This window comes from Cebus imitator, unplaced genomic scaffold, assembly GCF_001604975.1.
Source record: "Cebus imitator isolate Cc_AM_T3 unplaced genomic scaffold, Cebus_imitator-1.0 Scaffold177, whole genome shotgun sequence".
NCBI classification, from domain to species: Eukaryota; Metazoa; Chordata; class Mammalia; order Primates; family Cebidae; genus Cebus; species Cebus imitator.
The window spans coordinates 2,903,731-2,918,167 of record NW_016107492.1 but is presented as its reverse complement, the minus strand read 5'-3'; positions in this window follow the sequence as shown (position 1 = coordinate 2,918,167).

Here is a 14,437-nt window from a genome sequence, read left to right as displayed (position 1 = left end):
ACATATTACCATCCACATCACTCCTTATAATGTCAGGAAGCTCATTCATTAAGTGGTTAATTTGAAGTTCCTCAGGAAAGATTTTTTAGGTATTAAGATTATATTCTATTTGGAGTATGAACTTCAATGGTTTGAACCATAACATTTTACAGTCCATTGCATTTTATCCGGTCATTTTATCAAACTGATCAAACACCTCCTGTGCCATTTCAGAAATATGTGGGAAATGACAGGCAATAAACAATTCCTGAAGAAGGCTGGGATGGATTCATACTAGCAATGTAACATATGTTTTTAATTTAATGAAGCCTGTTCTGTATCCATAGATTAATGAAATTTGAGAAAATATGAGTTATCTATATTAGATACCATAGTAAATTACAAGTTCCCTGAGGACAAAGAACTCTCTCCTCCTTCCCAGGTAAAACATTCTGAATACATCTTTGTTGAATTTTATTAAATGAAATGCTTTATTTTTTTTTTTTACAAAATTCTAGATGATATCTTAATAAACTTTACTCATTTATTGTCTGACATAATAAAACACATGTGCACCTAAAAGAATTTTTTAAAATTATTCTTATGTAATATTTAGCACAAATAGAGAAATGTTTTTAGACTATCTTGAGGCAAAGGAACCTGCAAACTAATTCCTGATTCACTCACTGGGGTTGAAAACAGTTTATTTCTGTCAACTAAAAGAAATAAGACATAAAACAAACACCAGAGAAAAGAGAAATATTTTTGTTTCACACAATACAGAGTTGTGATTGCAAAAAGAATACAATGCTGAGCCAAACAAAAATATGTTTATTTATTCATGAAACCCTTTTCGAGTCTTAGATGAAAAAGGATAACTAAACCAAATAAGTTGGAAAATTTCTCCTAGAATTTTAAAATCTTAAAAATTTTAAACTGAATAATGTGAAAACTGATAACCATTTTTATAGCACTGGCAAGAAAACACATTATAAGATGTCCTTACAATTCCATGCTCAGTTTGTATTCTGTTGTAACTTCCCCAAGTTTTATTTTTCTGAGTGGGCTGGGCAATGAAACCCATAAGATTTGCCTTCTGGGACAGAGCCGTTTTAAATATGATGCTCTTCCTACTCTTCAGACAAGAAAGCAGTGAATCATTCATCTTCTAACCAAAATTAAGCTGGTAAATTCCATGGCTATCAATCTCGACATTTAATGTTTACATTCAAAATTTGGGATAAAAGAAAAATGAGTTTTTTTTTAAAAGAAATATGAAGTGGATCATTAATGAAATTCTAACTGCAGTGAAACTAAATCTTTTGTTAAATGGCAATGGTAAATATTGTAAAGATATGTTACTTCCTGTTTTCCAGTCTGTCTTTTTCTTGACCACAACTAGTATAAGATATAATAAAATAACAACCTCCCAAGTTATGTTATTATAGAGTACTTTTACAGCCCAACCCAAGGCAAAACAAACATCAGTAATGAATTGTTCCCATGAACTGGCATAAGGAAAGACTGTGGACTGTCACAAAAAACTAGTACATTTTTAAAAATCTAAGAACAGTAGAACTTTGAGGCATGACAGTTTCATTGCTAATTTATGTCATCCAAGATTTTGTCCAACTAAGCAATAAATTAGGAAATAATATCTCAAGAATCTTACTAGCTCTAGTTGTAATCATTTACAAATTACTGATAAATTTAGTAATATTTTGAATGGTAAATTGCTTATTCCCTCAGCAGTCGATGTATTTAATGAAACCAAAATACTGTGTCGTTTCAGCCAAAAGTAGGCAACTAATATTTTTTCTTAATATAGAGTGTAGAGGTGACTGACTCATCATAATATTTTCTGTTTTCACATTAGTCAGTTAGCACTCAAGAAATTTAATATGCCATTGGGAGTGCAACAGGAGTCATATTTCTGAAAATGAAATTTCTGTTTTCATATACACTCCTTCCGTTGGCTCCTAAGTTCAGGTAGTTTAGAGAAACATACTTTCCCACATTTAGTGCCCTGACTCAGGTAGAAGTTAATAATAACTATATTCTAAACTGAATCCTTGGTATCTTGATGCTAAAGGGTTGCAACAAATTAAATGGTTTATTCTTTTGTGTTCCCCCAAGAAGCAATTCTAGTCTCAGTCATTCTTTGAAACAAACACCTGATTAGTTTACTAATACATGAGGTGAAACAAAAAGTAAATTAAAAATATATATTTTCAATTTTAACTGGCCATAATTTTAATTTTCAAATTAGTGGTTTCTTCTTCTATTAGCCTAGGCTGAAAAATTAAATATGGGATACCTAAATAAAACACGTTTATGAACAAATTCATAAATTTAAGTCACATAAATTCAAGAAAGTATATTCTTATTAGATGTTTGAGAATTGTTCCATCAATAGACAAGTTTTATATTCCATCAAATTCAGTGCTAAAGACAAGGCTTTGTACTTACTATGCTGTCTTTCATCTTTGGCCTTCGAAACCCTTTATGGGACTTAATTAATTCTCACCACACCCCTCTGAGGCAAGATGGTATTATTATCCCCTCTTTATAGTTGAGGAAATGGAGACAAAAAGAGATTAGTATGAGATTTGCCCAATGACGTAGAACAAATCAGAGACACATTTAGTGTGAGCTTCAAAACTGCTCACAGATAAACATGTTGGCGTCTTCATTTCTCTCTCCTATCAGTATTAATGTTTCAACATTCTCAACAGAAAATGTTTCTTGTTTAGCAACATTGCTAAGTTGAATTCCTTTTACACTCTGAAAAGTTTATATTGCCTCTTTGAGAATTTATTTTATTTCTTCTTTGCTACAAAATGAATTTTTGACATAATTTTGACATGTTGCAACTACATGTACAGGTTGGTACCCGGAAGAAATTAAAGTATACATTACTTGCAATTAGATATAAAACTTACATGAGGAAAAAAAAAAAACTTTCAGGAAATGTGTAACCTGCTGTGTATCAGATCATTTATGGGGACATTTTAGGGTCCACGGAGTCCATTCACCTAGAAATCTTGATGGTAATATTATTACAATACCACCTCATGAAGTGACTCATGCTGGCTTGTTCAGGCTTGTGTTCTTTGTGAACTGAAGACCTGTTATAAACCCAATTACAACTAGTTTCTCTGCTATTGCATTATGCCTCACGTTGATGGTTAAAGTAAACCTGCAGATATTTTTTCTATTGGAGTTCAAAGGCAAATGTCTGCTACTGAAGCAAAATGAAAAATAAGATACTTTGTTTTTCCTTTTTTTGTTGAGATATCCCAGAAATTCATATTTAGGCTTGACCAAATCCAATGGTTTTGCTGTTCTATCCCCTACATGACTAGCAACTCTTTTTGAAGGACATAAGCTTATCTTTACAAAAAAAAAAAAAAATCTAAAATTTCTGTAATTTTTAAAACTATGTTTAATTTGCCTTATCTAGGTGAAAATGCTAGTAAGAGAGGTCTCCGTTTTAAGATTTATTCCAAGCTTGGATTCCTTATGCTGTTTGGTTTTCTTATGATACCTTACTCTATTAAATTGTACACAATCATAATACCAGCAAATAGTCTCTCTCTTTCTTCACAACGAGCTTTCTTGTTTCCCCTGCCCTCTTTGGATAATTTGTATAAAATGCAATGCAAAGATTACCTCTCAGGAAAGGGTGAAAAAAGGAAAGGCAAAAGTATACCTTTAGTTTTCAAACTATACTACTCAAATATTTTGTTTCGGTCTTAATAGCCACTCCCTGGCCAGGCCTAGTGGCTCACGCCTGTAATCCCAGTACTTTGGGAAGCCAAGGTGGGTAGATCATGAGGTCAAGAGATTGAGACCATCCTGGCCAACATGGTGAAACCCCATCTCTACTAAAAATACAAAAATTAGCTGGGTATGGTGGCATGTGCCTGTCATACCAGCTACTCGGGAGGCTGAGGTAGGAGAATCACTTGAACCCAGGAGGTGGAGGTTGCAGTGAGCCAAGACTGCACCACTGCACTGCAGCCAGGTGACAGAGCAAGACTCCATCTCAAAACAAACAAACAAATAGCCACTCACCTTCCTTATAAAACCAGCCAAATTTTTTCAATTTATGATATTACTAATCATTGAATGTCATGTTGTATTATAAAGAAAAAAATAAAAATAGGATATTGCTAATCATATAATTTCAGCAGTAACCATTTTGTTTCAAAATTCTACTAAATTAAATCATGATGAACTTAAAGTTGTTAAATTTTATACACATTACTTTATATGTAAACATACAAACACAGTTTAACAAAAATGACAAGACTTATTTTTTGAGATGGAGTTTCACTATTGTTGCCCAGGCTGGAGTGCAATGGCGAGATCTTGGCTCACTGCAACCTCCGCCTCCTGGGTTCAAGCAATTCTCCCGCCTCAGCCCGCTAAAGACTTTTACTACAGAAAAAGAATTTACCCCAAGGTTCAGAGTCACAGTGAGATCTGTTGTTAGCAAACCTCAATTGGTGGATATTTTAAATATTTTCCAAAGTCCACCAATGTGAGCCCCTATAGCTTGGATGTTACAAAATAATCTTTTCCTTTTAAAATGGAAATACGCTGTATTTGCCTTAAAAGACAGTTTTCAAATAAGAGATCCTTCTTCTTTCAATATTTATTGCAACATATAATGGAATTCTTCTTTAAAGATTTGTGTATAATTAGTTACACTCCTTTGTCATATGCTCCCAAATATTTATTTTAGGGAGTTGATAAACCTGCTGGTTCTATCAGGAAGCTTAAAATTAGGTCAATTTCGCCACTGAGGCTAAGCACCATTCATCACCCTTATCTCTCTAACAGCTAATCTAGGTAGTTAAGTAGTAATACATGGACAATTCCCCTTTTTAAGTGATGCACCAAGCTATAAACTTGGCATTGCAAAACAGAGGAAAAAAACTGTGCAATAATCCTTAGTGACTTCAGAATACAGAATCTTGGGAAATTATTCTCAGTTCAAAATAAAGAGACTTAAAATCATTTTCATACAGTTAGTGGATTCTTTCTTATGCAGTCCTAGGACATGCTGGAATATAGTTAATGAGCTGTGCCAGGAATTAAGCCTGTTTGCCGCTACAGATTCCATATCAGAAATAGAGCAAAGCATAGGAAATCCTACCCACATGTAGTACAATCCCTTCTCAATCTCCTAGGTCAATAGTCCCCAACCTTTTTGGCACCAGGGACCAGTTTCATGGAAAACAATTTGTCCATGGATGTGGGAGTGAGGGAGATGAAACTATTCCATGTCAGACCATCAGGCATTAGATTCTCATAAAGAGTGTGCACCACAGATTCCCCGTATGCACGGTTCACAATAGTGTTCATGCTCCTATGAGAATCTAATGTCACTGCTGATCTGACAGGAGGTGGAGTTTAGGTGGTAATGTACACTTGCTTACAGCTCACCTCCTGCTGTGCAGCCCAGTTCCTAACAGGCCATGGATGGATAATGGTCCATGGCCTGGGGTTGGGGACTCCTGTCCTGGATGACTCTGTCAGTTGCTGTGTATTATGAGTTCTTATGCTAAAATGTAAGGTAATGTAATGCTTATTAGAAGTAGTGGTAGTGTTTCAAAAAATTATTCTATCATGTGTTAATAGTCCAGACTCTCATGTGTTTTCAACATATTTGAACCTAGTTTCCAAAGCTCTTTCATTTTTTACTGAGAACAATTCTCTAAAACCTTTTTCCTCTTATCCACAATCAACTTTTCATTCTTGATTCCCTTGTTGATTTACAGTGAATGAAGAACTACTTTGGTATTATTGAAATCTGTTTCTTAGGAAAAATTAGCTGTGCTGGCTCTCTCTCTCTTTTATATATATATATGAGGGAGAAATGGGAAAAGAAGGTGATTGATTAATAGTCTAATAGTCAAGACATAATTACTTAAAAGCAGATAGTATGTAAGTAGATGAAACAGGTAATTGAGGATATTTACTCATTATAAAACACTTTTCTGTGTCAAGCAATGTACGATGTATTGAGGAGACAAGAAGCAGACATAGTCCTTGCTCCTAGAAAACCAACAATCTAGTTGGAAGAAATATAAACTGTTTATTCTTTTGCAAATCTGTCATTCATTTTTCTCTATTCTAATTTTTATCATCTTAATTTGGACATTTACCACTTCCTTCTTGGATCACTACTGTTCTCCCCTGAAAGGCCTTCCCATCTCGGGTAAATATCCCCACTCCACCCTTACTAATTTGACTCTTCCTTCTAACTTCTACTTTGATTGCATAACTATCTAGTTCAAAAAGTTCAAGAGTTGGGCCAGGCACAGTGGCTCATGCCTGTAACTCCAGCGGTTTGGGAGGCCAAGGCAGGAGGATCCCTTGGGCACTTGGAGTTCAAGACCAGCCTGGGCAACACAGGGAAACCCCGTCTCTACAAAAAAAATTTAAAAATTAGCCTGGCATGGTGATGTGCCCCTGTGGTTCCAACTATTTGGGAAGCTGAGCTGAAAAGATTGTTTGAGCCCACGGGGTGGAGGCTACAGTGAGCTGTGATCATGCCACTGCACTCCAGCCTGGGTGACAAAGCAAGAGCCTATCAAAAAAAATAAAATAAAATAGTTCAAGGGTTAATACTTTTGGAATAAAGTTTCAATTATTATTCTAGCCTCAGCATCAGTGCTTCTAACATCAGATGTCAATCTACTCATCAACTTTACCTGCTGCTGAGTTCACTGTGGCTCACACCTGCAATCCCAGCACTTTGGGAGGCAAAGGCAGGAAGACCTTTTGAACCCAATAGTTTGAGATCAGCCTGGGCAACATAAGGAGACATTGTCTCTATAGAAAAATAAATAAATTTAGCCAGGAACCGTAGCCCATGCTTGTAGTCCCAGCAACTTGGGAGGCTGAGGTGGGAGGATTGCCTGGGAAGTCAAGGCTGCAGTGATCTGTGATCTAGCCACTATAATCCAGCCTGGGTAACAGGACAAGACCCTGTTTCAAAAAAATAAAAATTAAAAAATAAACAACTTTACCTGCTGAACTATCCCCTCACACACTACAAGTTAAACTATGTTGCAAATCATTGCCTAATATACACTACACACTTTCCCATATTTCTATACTGGATTACACTGTTGCCTGTGTTTAGAATGTTCTCTGTTGAAATCCTACTAATCTAAGGTAACATTCATATGCCACTTCTTCCATAAAACCTAACAAGAATTCCTCCAGCTGAAACTGCTGTCATCTAAACGCCTTAAACTCCTTCTTTGTATAACTCTTATACCAGTCAAATACTACCTTGTATTGTTTTGTTTATTTCTTTCCTCTTTACAAGCACATAAAAACTCCTACATAACCCTTGGTATGTGTCTTATATATATCGAGCACTTAGTAAATATTTGTGTGGCATTGAATGATTACAATGAGAGGAACAAGCAAGCATGCATGAGAAGAGAGCAAACATGTAGGTGGAGATAAAAGTCATGGAAACCTGAAAGAAGTGGGACTTAAATTTGCTATGGTAGAAAGGAATTTTATTCATAATAGTATCTTGATTTATCGTTTACTTACAGGAAACTTTTGATTGCCAACATAACTATTCATTTACAAAATATGAGGGAGGTTAAAAAAATGGTGTTGAGGTTAGCAGATGAAATCATTGTGAAAATTCCAAGAGAGAAAAGAAATCAGAATATTTGAAACAGAATTTGTTCAAAGTAGCAGCATTATTTTTATTTATACCCAGATAATTAAATTACCAGACTTATGGGCTGAAGTATCTATTCACTGTTTGTCTTTTATGTTTGTGATATCTAGGCCCATCTAGGATTACGGTAATTTTCTGATTACTTAATACAGTAGTCCTCCCCACTTATCCTTGGGAGGTACTTTCCAAGACCCCCCAGTAGATTCCTGAAACCACGGATAGTACTGAATCTTATATATAGTATGTTTTATTTCTGATCTGATAATCAAGAGACTTACTAAGTAACTAATGGGTGGGTAGTGTATACACTGTGGATACATTGGACAAAGTGACATTCATATCCCAGGCCAGATGGAGCTGGACAGTGTGCAATTTCATCATGCTACTAAGAATGTACAATTTAAAATGACATTTTTTTTTTTTGAGATGGAGTCTCACCTAGGATGGAGTACAGTGGCATGATCTCAGCTCACTGCAACCTTCACCTCCTGGGTTCAAGCGCTTCTCCTGCTTCAGCCTCCCAAGTAGCTGGGATTACAGGTGCACGCCACTATGCCTGGCTAATTTTTGTAGTATTAGCAGAAACAGGTTTTGCCATTGTGTCCAGGCTGGTCTCAAACTCCTGACCTCTGGTGATCCATCCCCCTCAGCCTCCCAGAATTTTGGGATTACAGGTGTAAGCTACCTTGCCCGGCCCAAAACTTAAGAATTGCTTATTTCTGGAATTTTCCACTTGCTATTTTAGGACCACAGTTGAACATGGGTAATTAACACCATGGAAAGCAAAACTGTTGATAAGAGGGACTACTGTACATCTAAACTACTTTTTTGCATAGCTTTGCCTAGGTTTGTATAGCTTTTGAGATGAAGAGCTTCCTGGCCATTGAAAGGTGTTGGATGTATGGTGTTTTGCAAAAGAAATGCAAGAAAAGAAGAGGAAAGGGATCAAAACCGTTAGTAATATAGAAGTTGCCTCTCCCAAAGCAGCCTGTTTCAGAGCTTCTTGCTTGCTTCCTCATTGACATCTTTCCCCCTCCCCTCTCTTACAATACAGTATACACTTAAAAAGCCATGCAATTGGACCAAAGAAAGAAGAAAGGAGCAGTTATGTAAAATGTTTATTTGCCTATGAATGAAGAAATGCGGAGATACCACAAAATGAATCCAATTCTTGCACTCTCTACCCTGCAATGGAGAGAAATCTGTGTGATCCCATGCAGGTATGGAGCCATGGGGAGATACCCCTTACTCCTCTTCTACTGCCTTTTTAAGGAAGTGAAACTGGCAAATAGTCTTTAGGCTGGATTTAGACCCCAAAGCTCTGAAAAGTATAAATTTTCAGTATGGCAAGATAGTCTTGGGGAGGAATTCTTCAAGTGTACAATCTCAAACAACTCTGGAGAGTAACACAATAGAGTATTTGCTTAGGCTCGTGGAATGATCTGCATTTATTCAAGCCTGAGAAGGTGGGGGAAGTTCAAGAGCCTCCCACACTGGAAACTGTGCTTAATGATTTGGCATCTCAAAAACTTATCCAGACTAGCAGGAGGAAGTCTAACCCTACAAACGGGCTTCTGTGAAACTTCTTACATACACCACTCCTGTTGAAAGTGCAGCTGGGTGCATATGTGGCAGCCAGATGGTTCCCATGTTCACTAAGGAATTGTGCTAGGGAGAGGGAAGATGAGTCTGCTTCCTACTGTACACTAACAACACATTAAGCAAATCAAACTTATCTATATATGAATTCACTTTTTAAAATAGCTCAGAACAATATATTTTTATTGGCGAAATACTGAGTTTACTTTCACACTATACATACCCTCATTTCCTACTTTGCCCAAAAGAATAAATCCATGTAAAAATGAACTAAAAGTGGGCCGGGCTCGGTGGCTCACGCCTGTAATCCCAGCACTTTGGGAGGCCGAGGCGGGTGGATCACGAGGTCAAGAGATCGAGACCATCCTGGTCAACATGGTGAAACCCCATCTCTACTAAAAATACAAAAAATTAGCTGGGCATGGTGGCGCGTGCCTGTAATCCCAGCTACTCAGGAGGCTGAGGCAGGAGAATTGCCTGAACCCAGGAGGCGGAGGTTGCGGTGAGCCGAGATCGCGCCATCGCACTCCAGCCTGGGTAAGGAGAGCGAAACTCCGTCTCAAAAAAAAAAAAAAAAAATGAACTAAAAGTTTCCAATTCCAGCATTATATTACTTTGTAATTAAGAGTAGACAGGAACAAATCTTAAATTTATAGAACATTAATAAAATTTCTTCTTATACTGTGGTAGACTATAAAGATACTCTCAAACACACAATTTTTCTCTAAAAGCTAGCATTTCCATTCATCCAAAATATAATAATTGATCTGGAAAAAGGACAAATATTTGAGTCACAGAAAGATCTTCAAGGTCCCTCTAAATTATCAATGATGAAATTGCATTTAGCTTTTTGATAACGCTAAGGGAAACAGAGCACAATAAAAAAAAGTATGCAGATGTAGCAGTTGCAGTATACATTTATGTAGCAAAAATAATTAACAGTATTCAATGCTTCAGCCTAGGAATAGGTTAGATTTAGCTTGCCTACAATATTTTGTGCTTATCTCAACTCCATCTTCCTTTTTAAATTCCTTTGACAGCTCATTATTTTTTGTAGTAAACTATCAAACTCCTATACTTGGCCTTTCTCATCACCTTCCTTCCCAACACTGAAAATGTATCTTCAACTACTTCCTTAAATAAAACTCCTGCTCATGATAAACTGGCCTATTCATTGTTTTCTGAACATATATTCACATTCTTTCTGCCTTCATGGTTTTGTTCAAGCCCTTCCCCCAAGTGTCCTATAACTTCTCCATTGCCTAGATGGTATCTTTTCTTGAAGTAGTAATTTAACTTCTGTCTCTTCCAGGAAGTCTTTTCCAACCATCTCCCTACCAAAAGATTTGCACATATTAACACCTTGTGGAACATTCTCTTCCCTACCCTCTTTTGGCAAGTATTGTCGGTACTATCATTTGGTATTGACTTTGTTCCTCCATCCATTCACTGGTATACCCCTCTGTCTCACTAGAGAGAGCTGTTTTCCTTTCTTTTTCTTTTGCCAATTAAACCCCTGCTCCTAAACTCCTCGTATGTGTCTGTATCCTAAATTTTCTTGGCATGAGACAACAAACCCTGATTATCCACCCCAGACAATGAAGCCACTTCACCAGCCCATGCTGGTTTACTTATACCTCTGAATTTTCTAATAATTCATAATTCTTAAAGTGAACAAGAGACACACATAATTGAGAATGTGTAGTGTAATCCTTGGAAAACCCACTATAGCTGAGAATCAGAATTCTTTTATTCTAATTTTGGCTCTATCACGTGTCACTTTGGGTAAATGCTATTCACTTACATTATCATATCAGTAAAATGGGAATAATAACATCAGTCCTTTCCTTGTTACATATTAGGTAACAGACATGAAACAACAGATATGAAAATTTTTAAAAGAAAAGTAGTGCATAATGTCAAAGTAGTACTTAATCCACACTAATTGGGTAATGGTAAGACTGAAAGCCCAGACTTCACTACTATGTAATATATCTATGTAACAAAAACTGCACTTGTACACCCCTTAAATTTATATAAATAAATAAATATTTATTAAAATCTTGAATTTCATTTGATACTCAGTAGATCTACTGACATATGGAGAAATTTTAAGAAGAAATGTTTTATAGAATGAAATCAGATAAGTAATAAAAGTTTATGTCAAAGTAATTTATTTTTTCTTAGGGAAGGCTAGGTGCTCAAGAAGACAGCATAAAGGAAAAAATACTCAACATCTCCTAAAATACATGTAAAGTATTATTATCATAACAGAAAGTAAATCTTTGCAATAAAAATGGGAAGACAGGAAGTTCTAGCTGGAACAATCAGGCAAGAGAGAAATAAAAGGCATCTAAATTGAAAAAGAGACAGTCAAATATCTCTGTTCACTGGTGATATAATCTTATACCTAGAGGACCCTGAAGACTCCTCCAAAAGACTCCTGAGTTTGAAAAATGACTTCAGTAAAGATACAGAATATAAAATCAACATATAAAAATCAGTAGCATTTCCATATACCAATAATGATCAAGCTGAGAACCAAGTCAGCACTTAATTCCATTTACAATAGCTACAAATAAACCAAATACCTAGGAACACATTTAACCAATGTGGTAAAAGAGCTCTACAAAAAAAAAAAAACTACAAAACACTGCAGAAAAAATCATAGACAACACCAACAAATGGAAAAATAATACATGCTGATGGATTGGAGGAATCAATATCATTAATTGCTCAAAGCAATCTACAGATTCAGCACAATTACTTTTAAACTATCAATGTCATTCTTCATAGAATTAGAAAAAAAAAATGCTAAAATTCATATGGAACCAAAAAAAACCAAATCAACTAGCCAAAGCAATCCTAAGCAAAAACAATAAAACTGGAGGTATCACATCACCTGATTTCAAATTATACTATAATATAAAGATATAATAACCAAAATAGTGTGGTACTAGTATTAAAATAGACACACAGATCAATGGGACAGAATAGAGAACCCAGAAATAAAGTCACACATCTACAACCAACAGGTCTTCAACAAAGTTGACAAAAATATACACTGGGGAAAGAATACTCTATTTAATAAATGGTACTGGAATAAATGAAGAGTAATATATGGAAGAATGTAATTGGACTGCTCTCTCTCACCATATGCAAAAATTAACTCAAGATGGATTAAAGACTTCAATGTAACACCTGAAACTATAAAAATCCAAAAAAAAAAAAAAACAACTAGGAACAGTTCCTCTGGACATTGGACTAGGCAAAAATGTATGACTAAGTCTTCAAAAGAAAATGCAACAACAACAAAATAGACAAATGGGACTTCATTAAACTGGAAAGCTTCTGCACAACAAAACAATCAACAGATTAAACAGACAACCTGAAGAATCAGAGATATTATTCACAAGCAATGCATTTGACAAAGGGCTAATATCCAGAATCTACAAAGAATACAAACAACTCAACAAGAAAAAAATAAATAACTCCACTAAAAAGTAGGCAAAGGACATGAACAGACACTTATCAAAAGAGGACATACGAATGGCCCATAAGTATATGAAAATATGTTCAACATCAACAATCATCAAACAAATGCAAATTAAAACTACAATGAGGTATTACCTTATACCAGTCAGAATGACTATTATTAAAAAGTCAAAAAAACAACAGGTGTTGACGAGGATTCAGTGAAAAGGGAACTCTTATACACTGTTGGTGGGAATGTAAATTAGGTTAGCTCCTATGAAAAATAGTACTGAAATTTCTCAAAGAACTAAAAACAGAACCACCATTTGATCCAGCAATTTCAGAATTGAGTATTTACCCAAAGAAAATTAAATCATATTAAAAAAAAAAAAAAAAGCTGCACTTGTATGCTTATCGCAGCACTATTCACAATAGCAAAGTCATGGAATCAACTTATCTACGTGTTGGATAAAAAAAGAAAAAAGTGGTATTATATATACCATGAACTATGCTCAGCTCTAAAAAGGAATAAAACCATATATCTTCCAGCAACATAGATGGAACTGAAAACTATTATCCTTGGTGAAATGACTCAGAAACAGAAAATTTAAAACTACATGTTCTTACTTATAAGTGAGAGCTAAACAGAGGGTACACATGGACATTCAGAATGGAGTAATAGACACAAGGGATTCCAAATGGTAGGTGGGTGGGAGAGGGTTGAGGAATAAAATACCACCTCTTTGGTACAATGCATACTATTTAGATGATGGGTACACTAAAAACCAAGACTTCATCACTACACAATATAACCATGTAACACAGCTGCACTTGTACCCCTAAATCCACAAAAATATTTAATTTCGGAGAGAGAGAGAGAGAACTGTTTATTTCAGCTGAGAAAAAAAAAAAAGTCAAAGTAGTATTTATCAGGATAAAAAGTCTGAGACAATTAAGACTAAAATCTCTTCATGGCTTAAACAAACAAACAAACAAACAACTTGTTTAAAGTTACTGAGCATGTATAATGTGCCAGGTAGTGTGTTGCCTAGGAATTCAAAGATAAATAAGATCCAAAAGAAATCTCAAATCTCAAAATATAGTAGAGCAAATAGTTAAATAGATCCATGCTCAGCAAACTACATGGCATGTTTTCATAAGACTTGTGACCTAAGAATGGTTTTTACAAGTAAATACGTACAGGTAAATTTATTTTTATAGATAAATATATACAAGTAAATATTACCAATAAATTTGATAACAGGGAACACTAACTTTGCACACCAATTAAGAAAAATGTTATTCCCCACCAAAATAATTCCATTCTTCTGATTAGTATACTGGTATTATACAAATAATACTCAATTTTTATTATATTTTTAATTTTGCTAAAAAAAATGGTGGAAATTTGTTTTCTCTTTCATTATATAAGTAGCTACAGAATATCCTTGATTTTGCCTATTGGCCTACAACTTCTAAAATATTTACTTACAGAGAGAGATCCAAGATGACCGATTAACAGCAGCACAGGATTGCAGCTCCCAGTGAAGGCGCAGGGAGTGAGTGGATGCCAGACTTCCAGATGAGTTTTTGATGCCCACGGACCAGGAGATTCCCAGCAGAGGAGCTGGGACCAGGGAAGGTCAAGCTCTGTGGGGGGGGGGG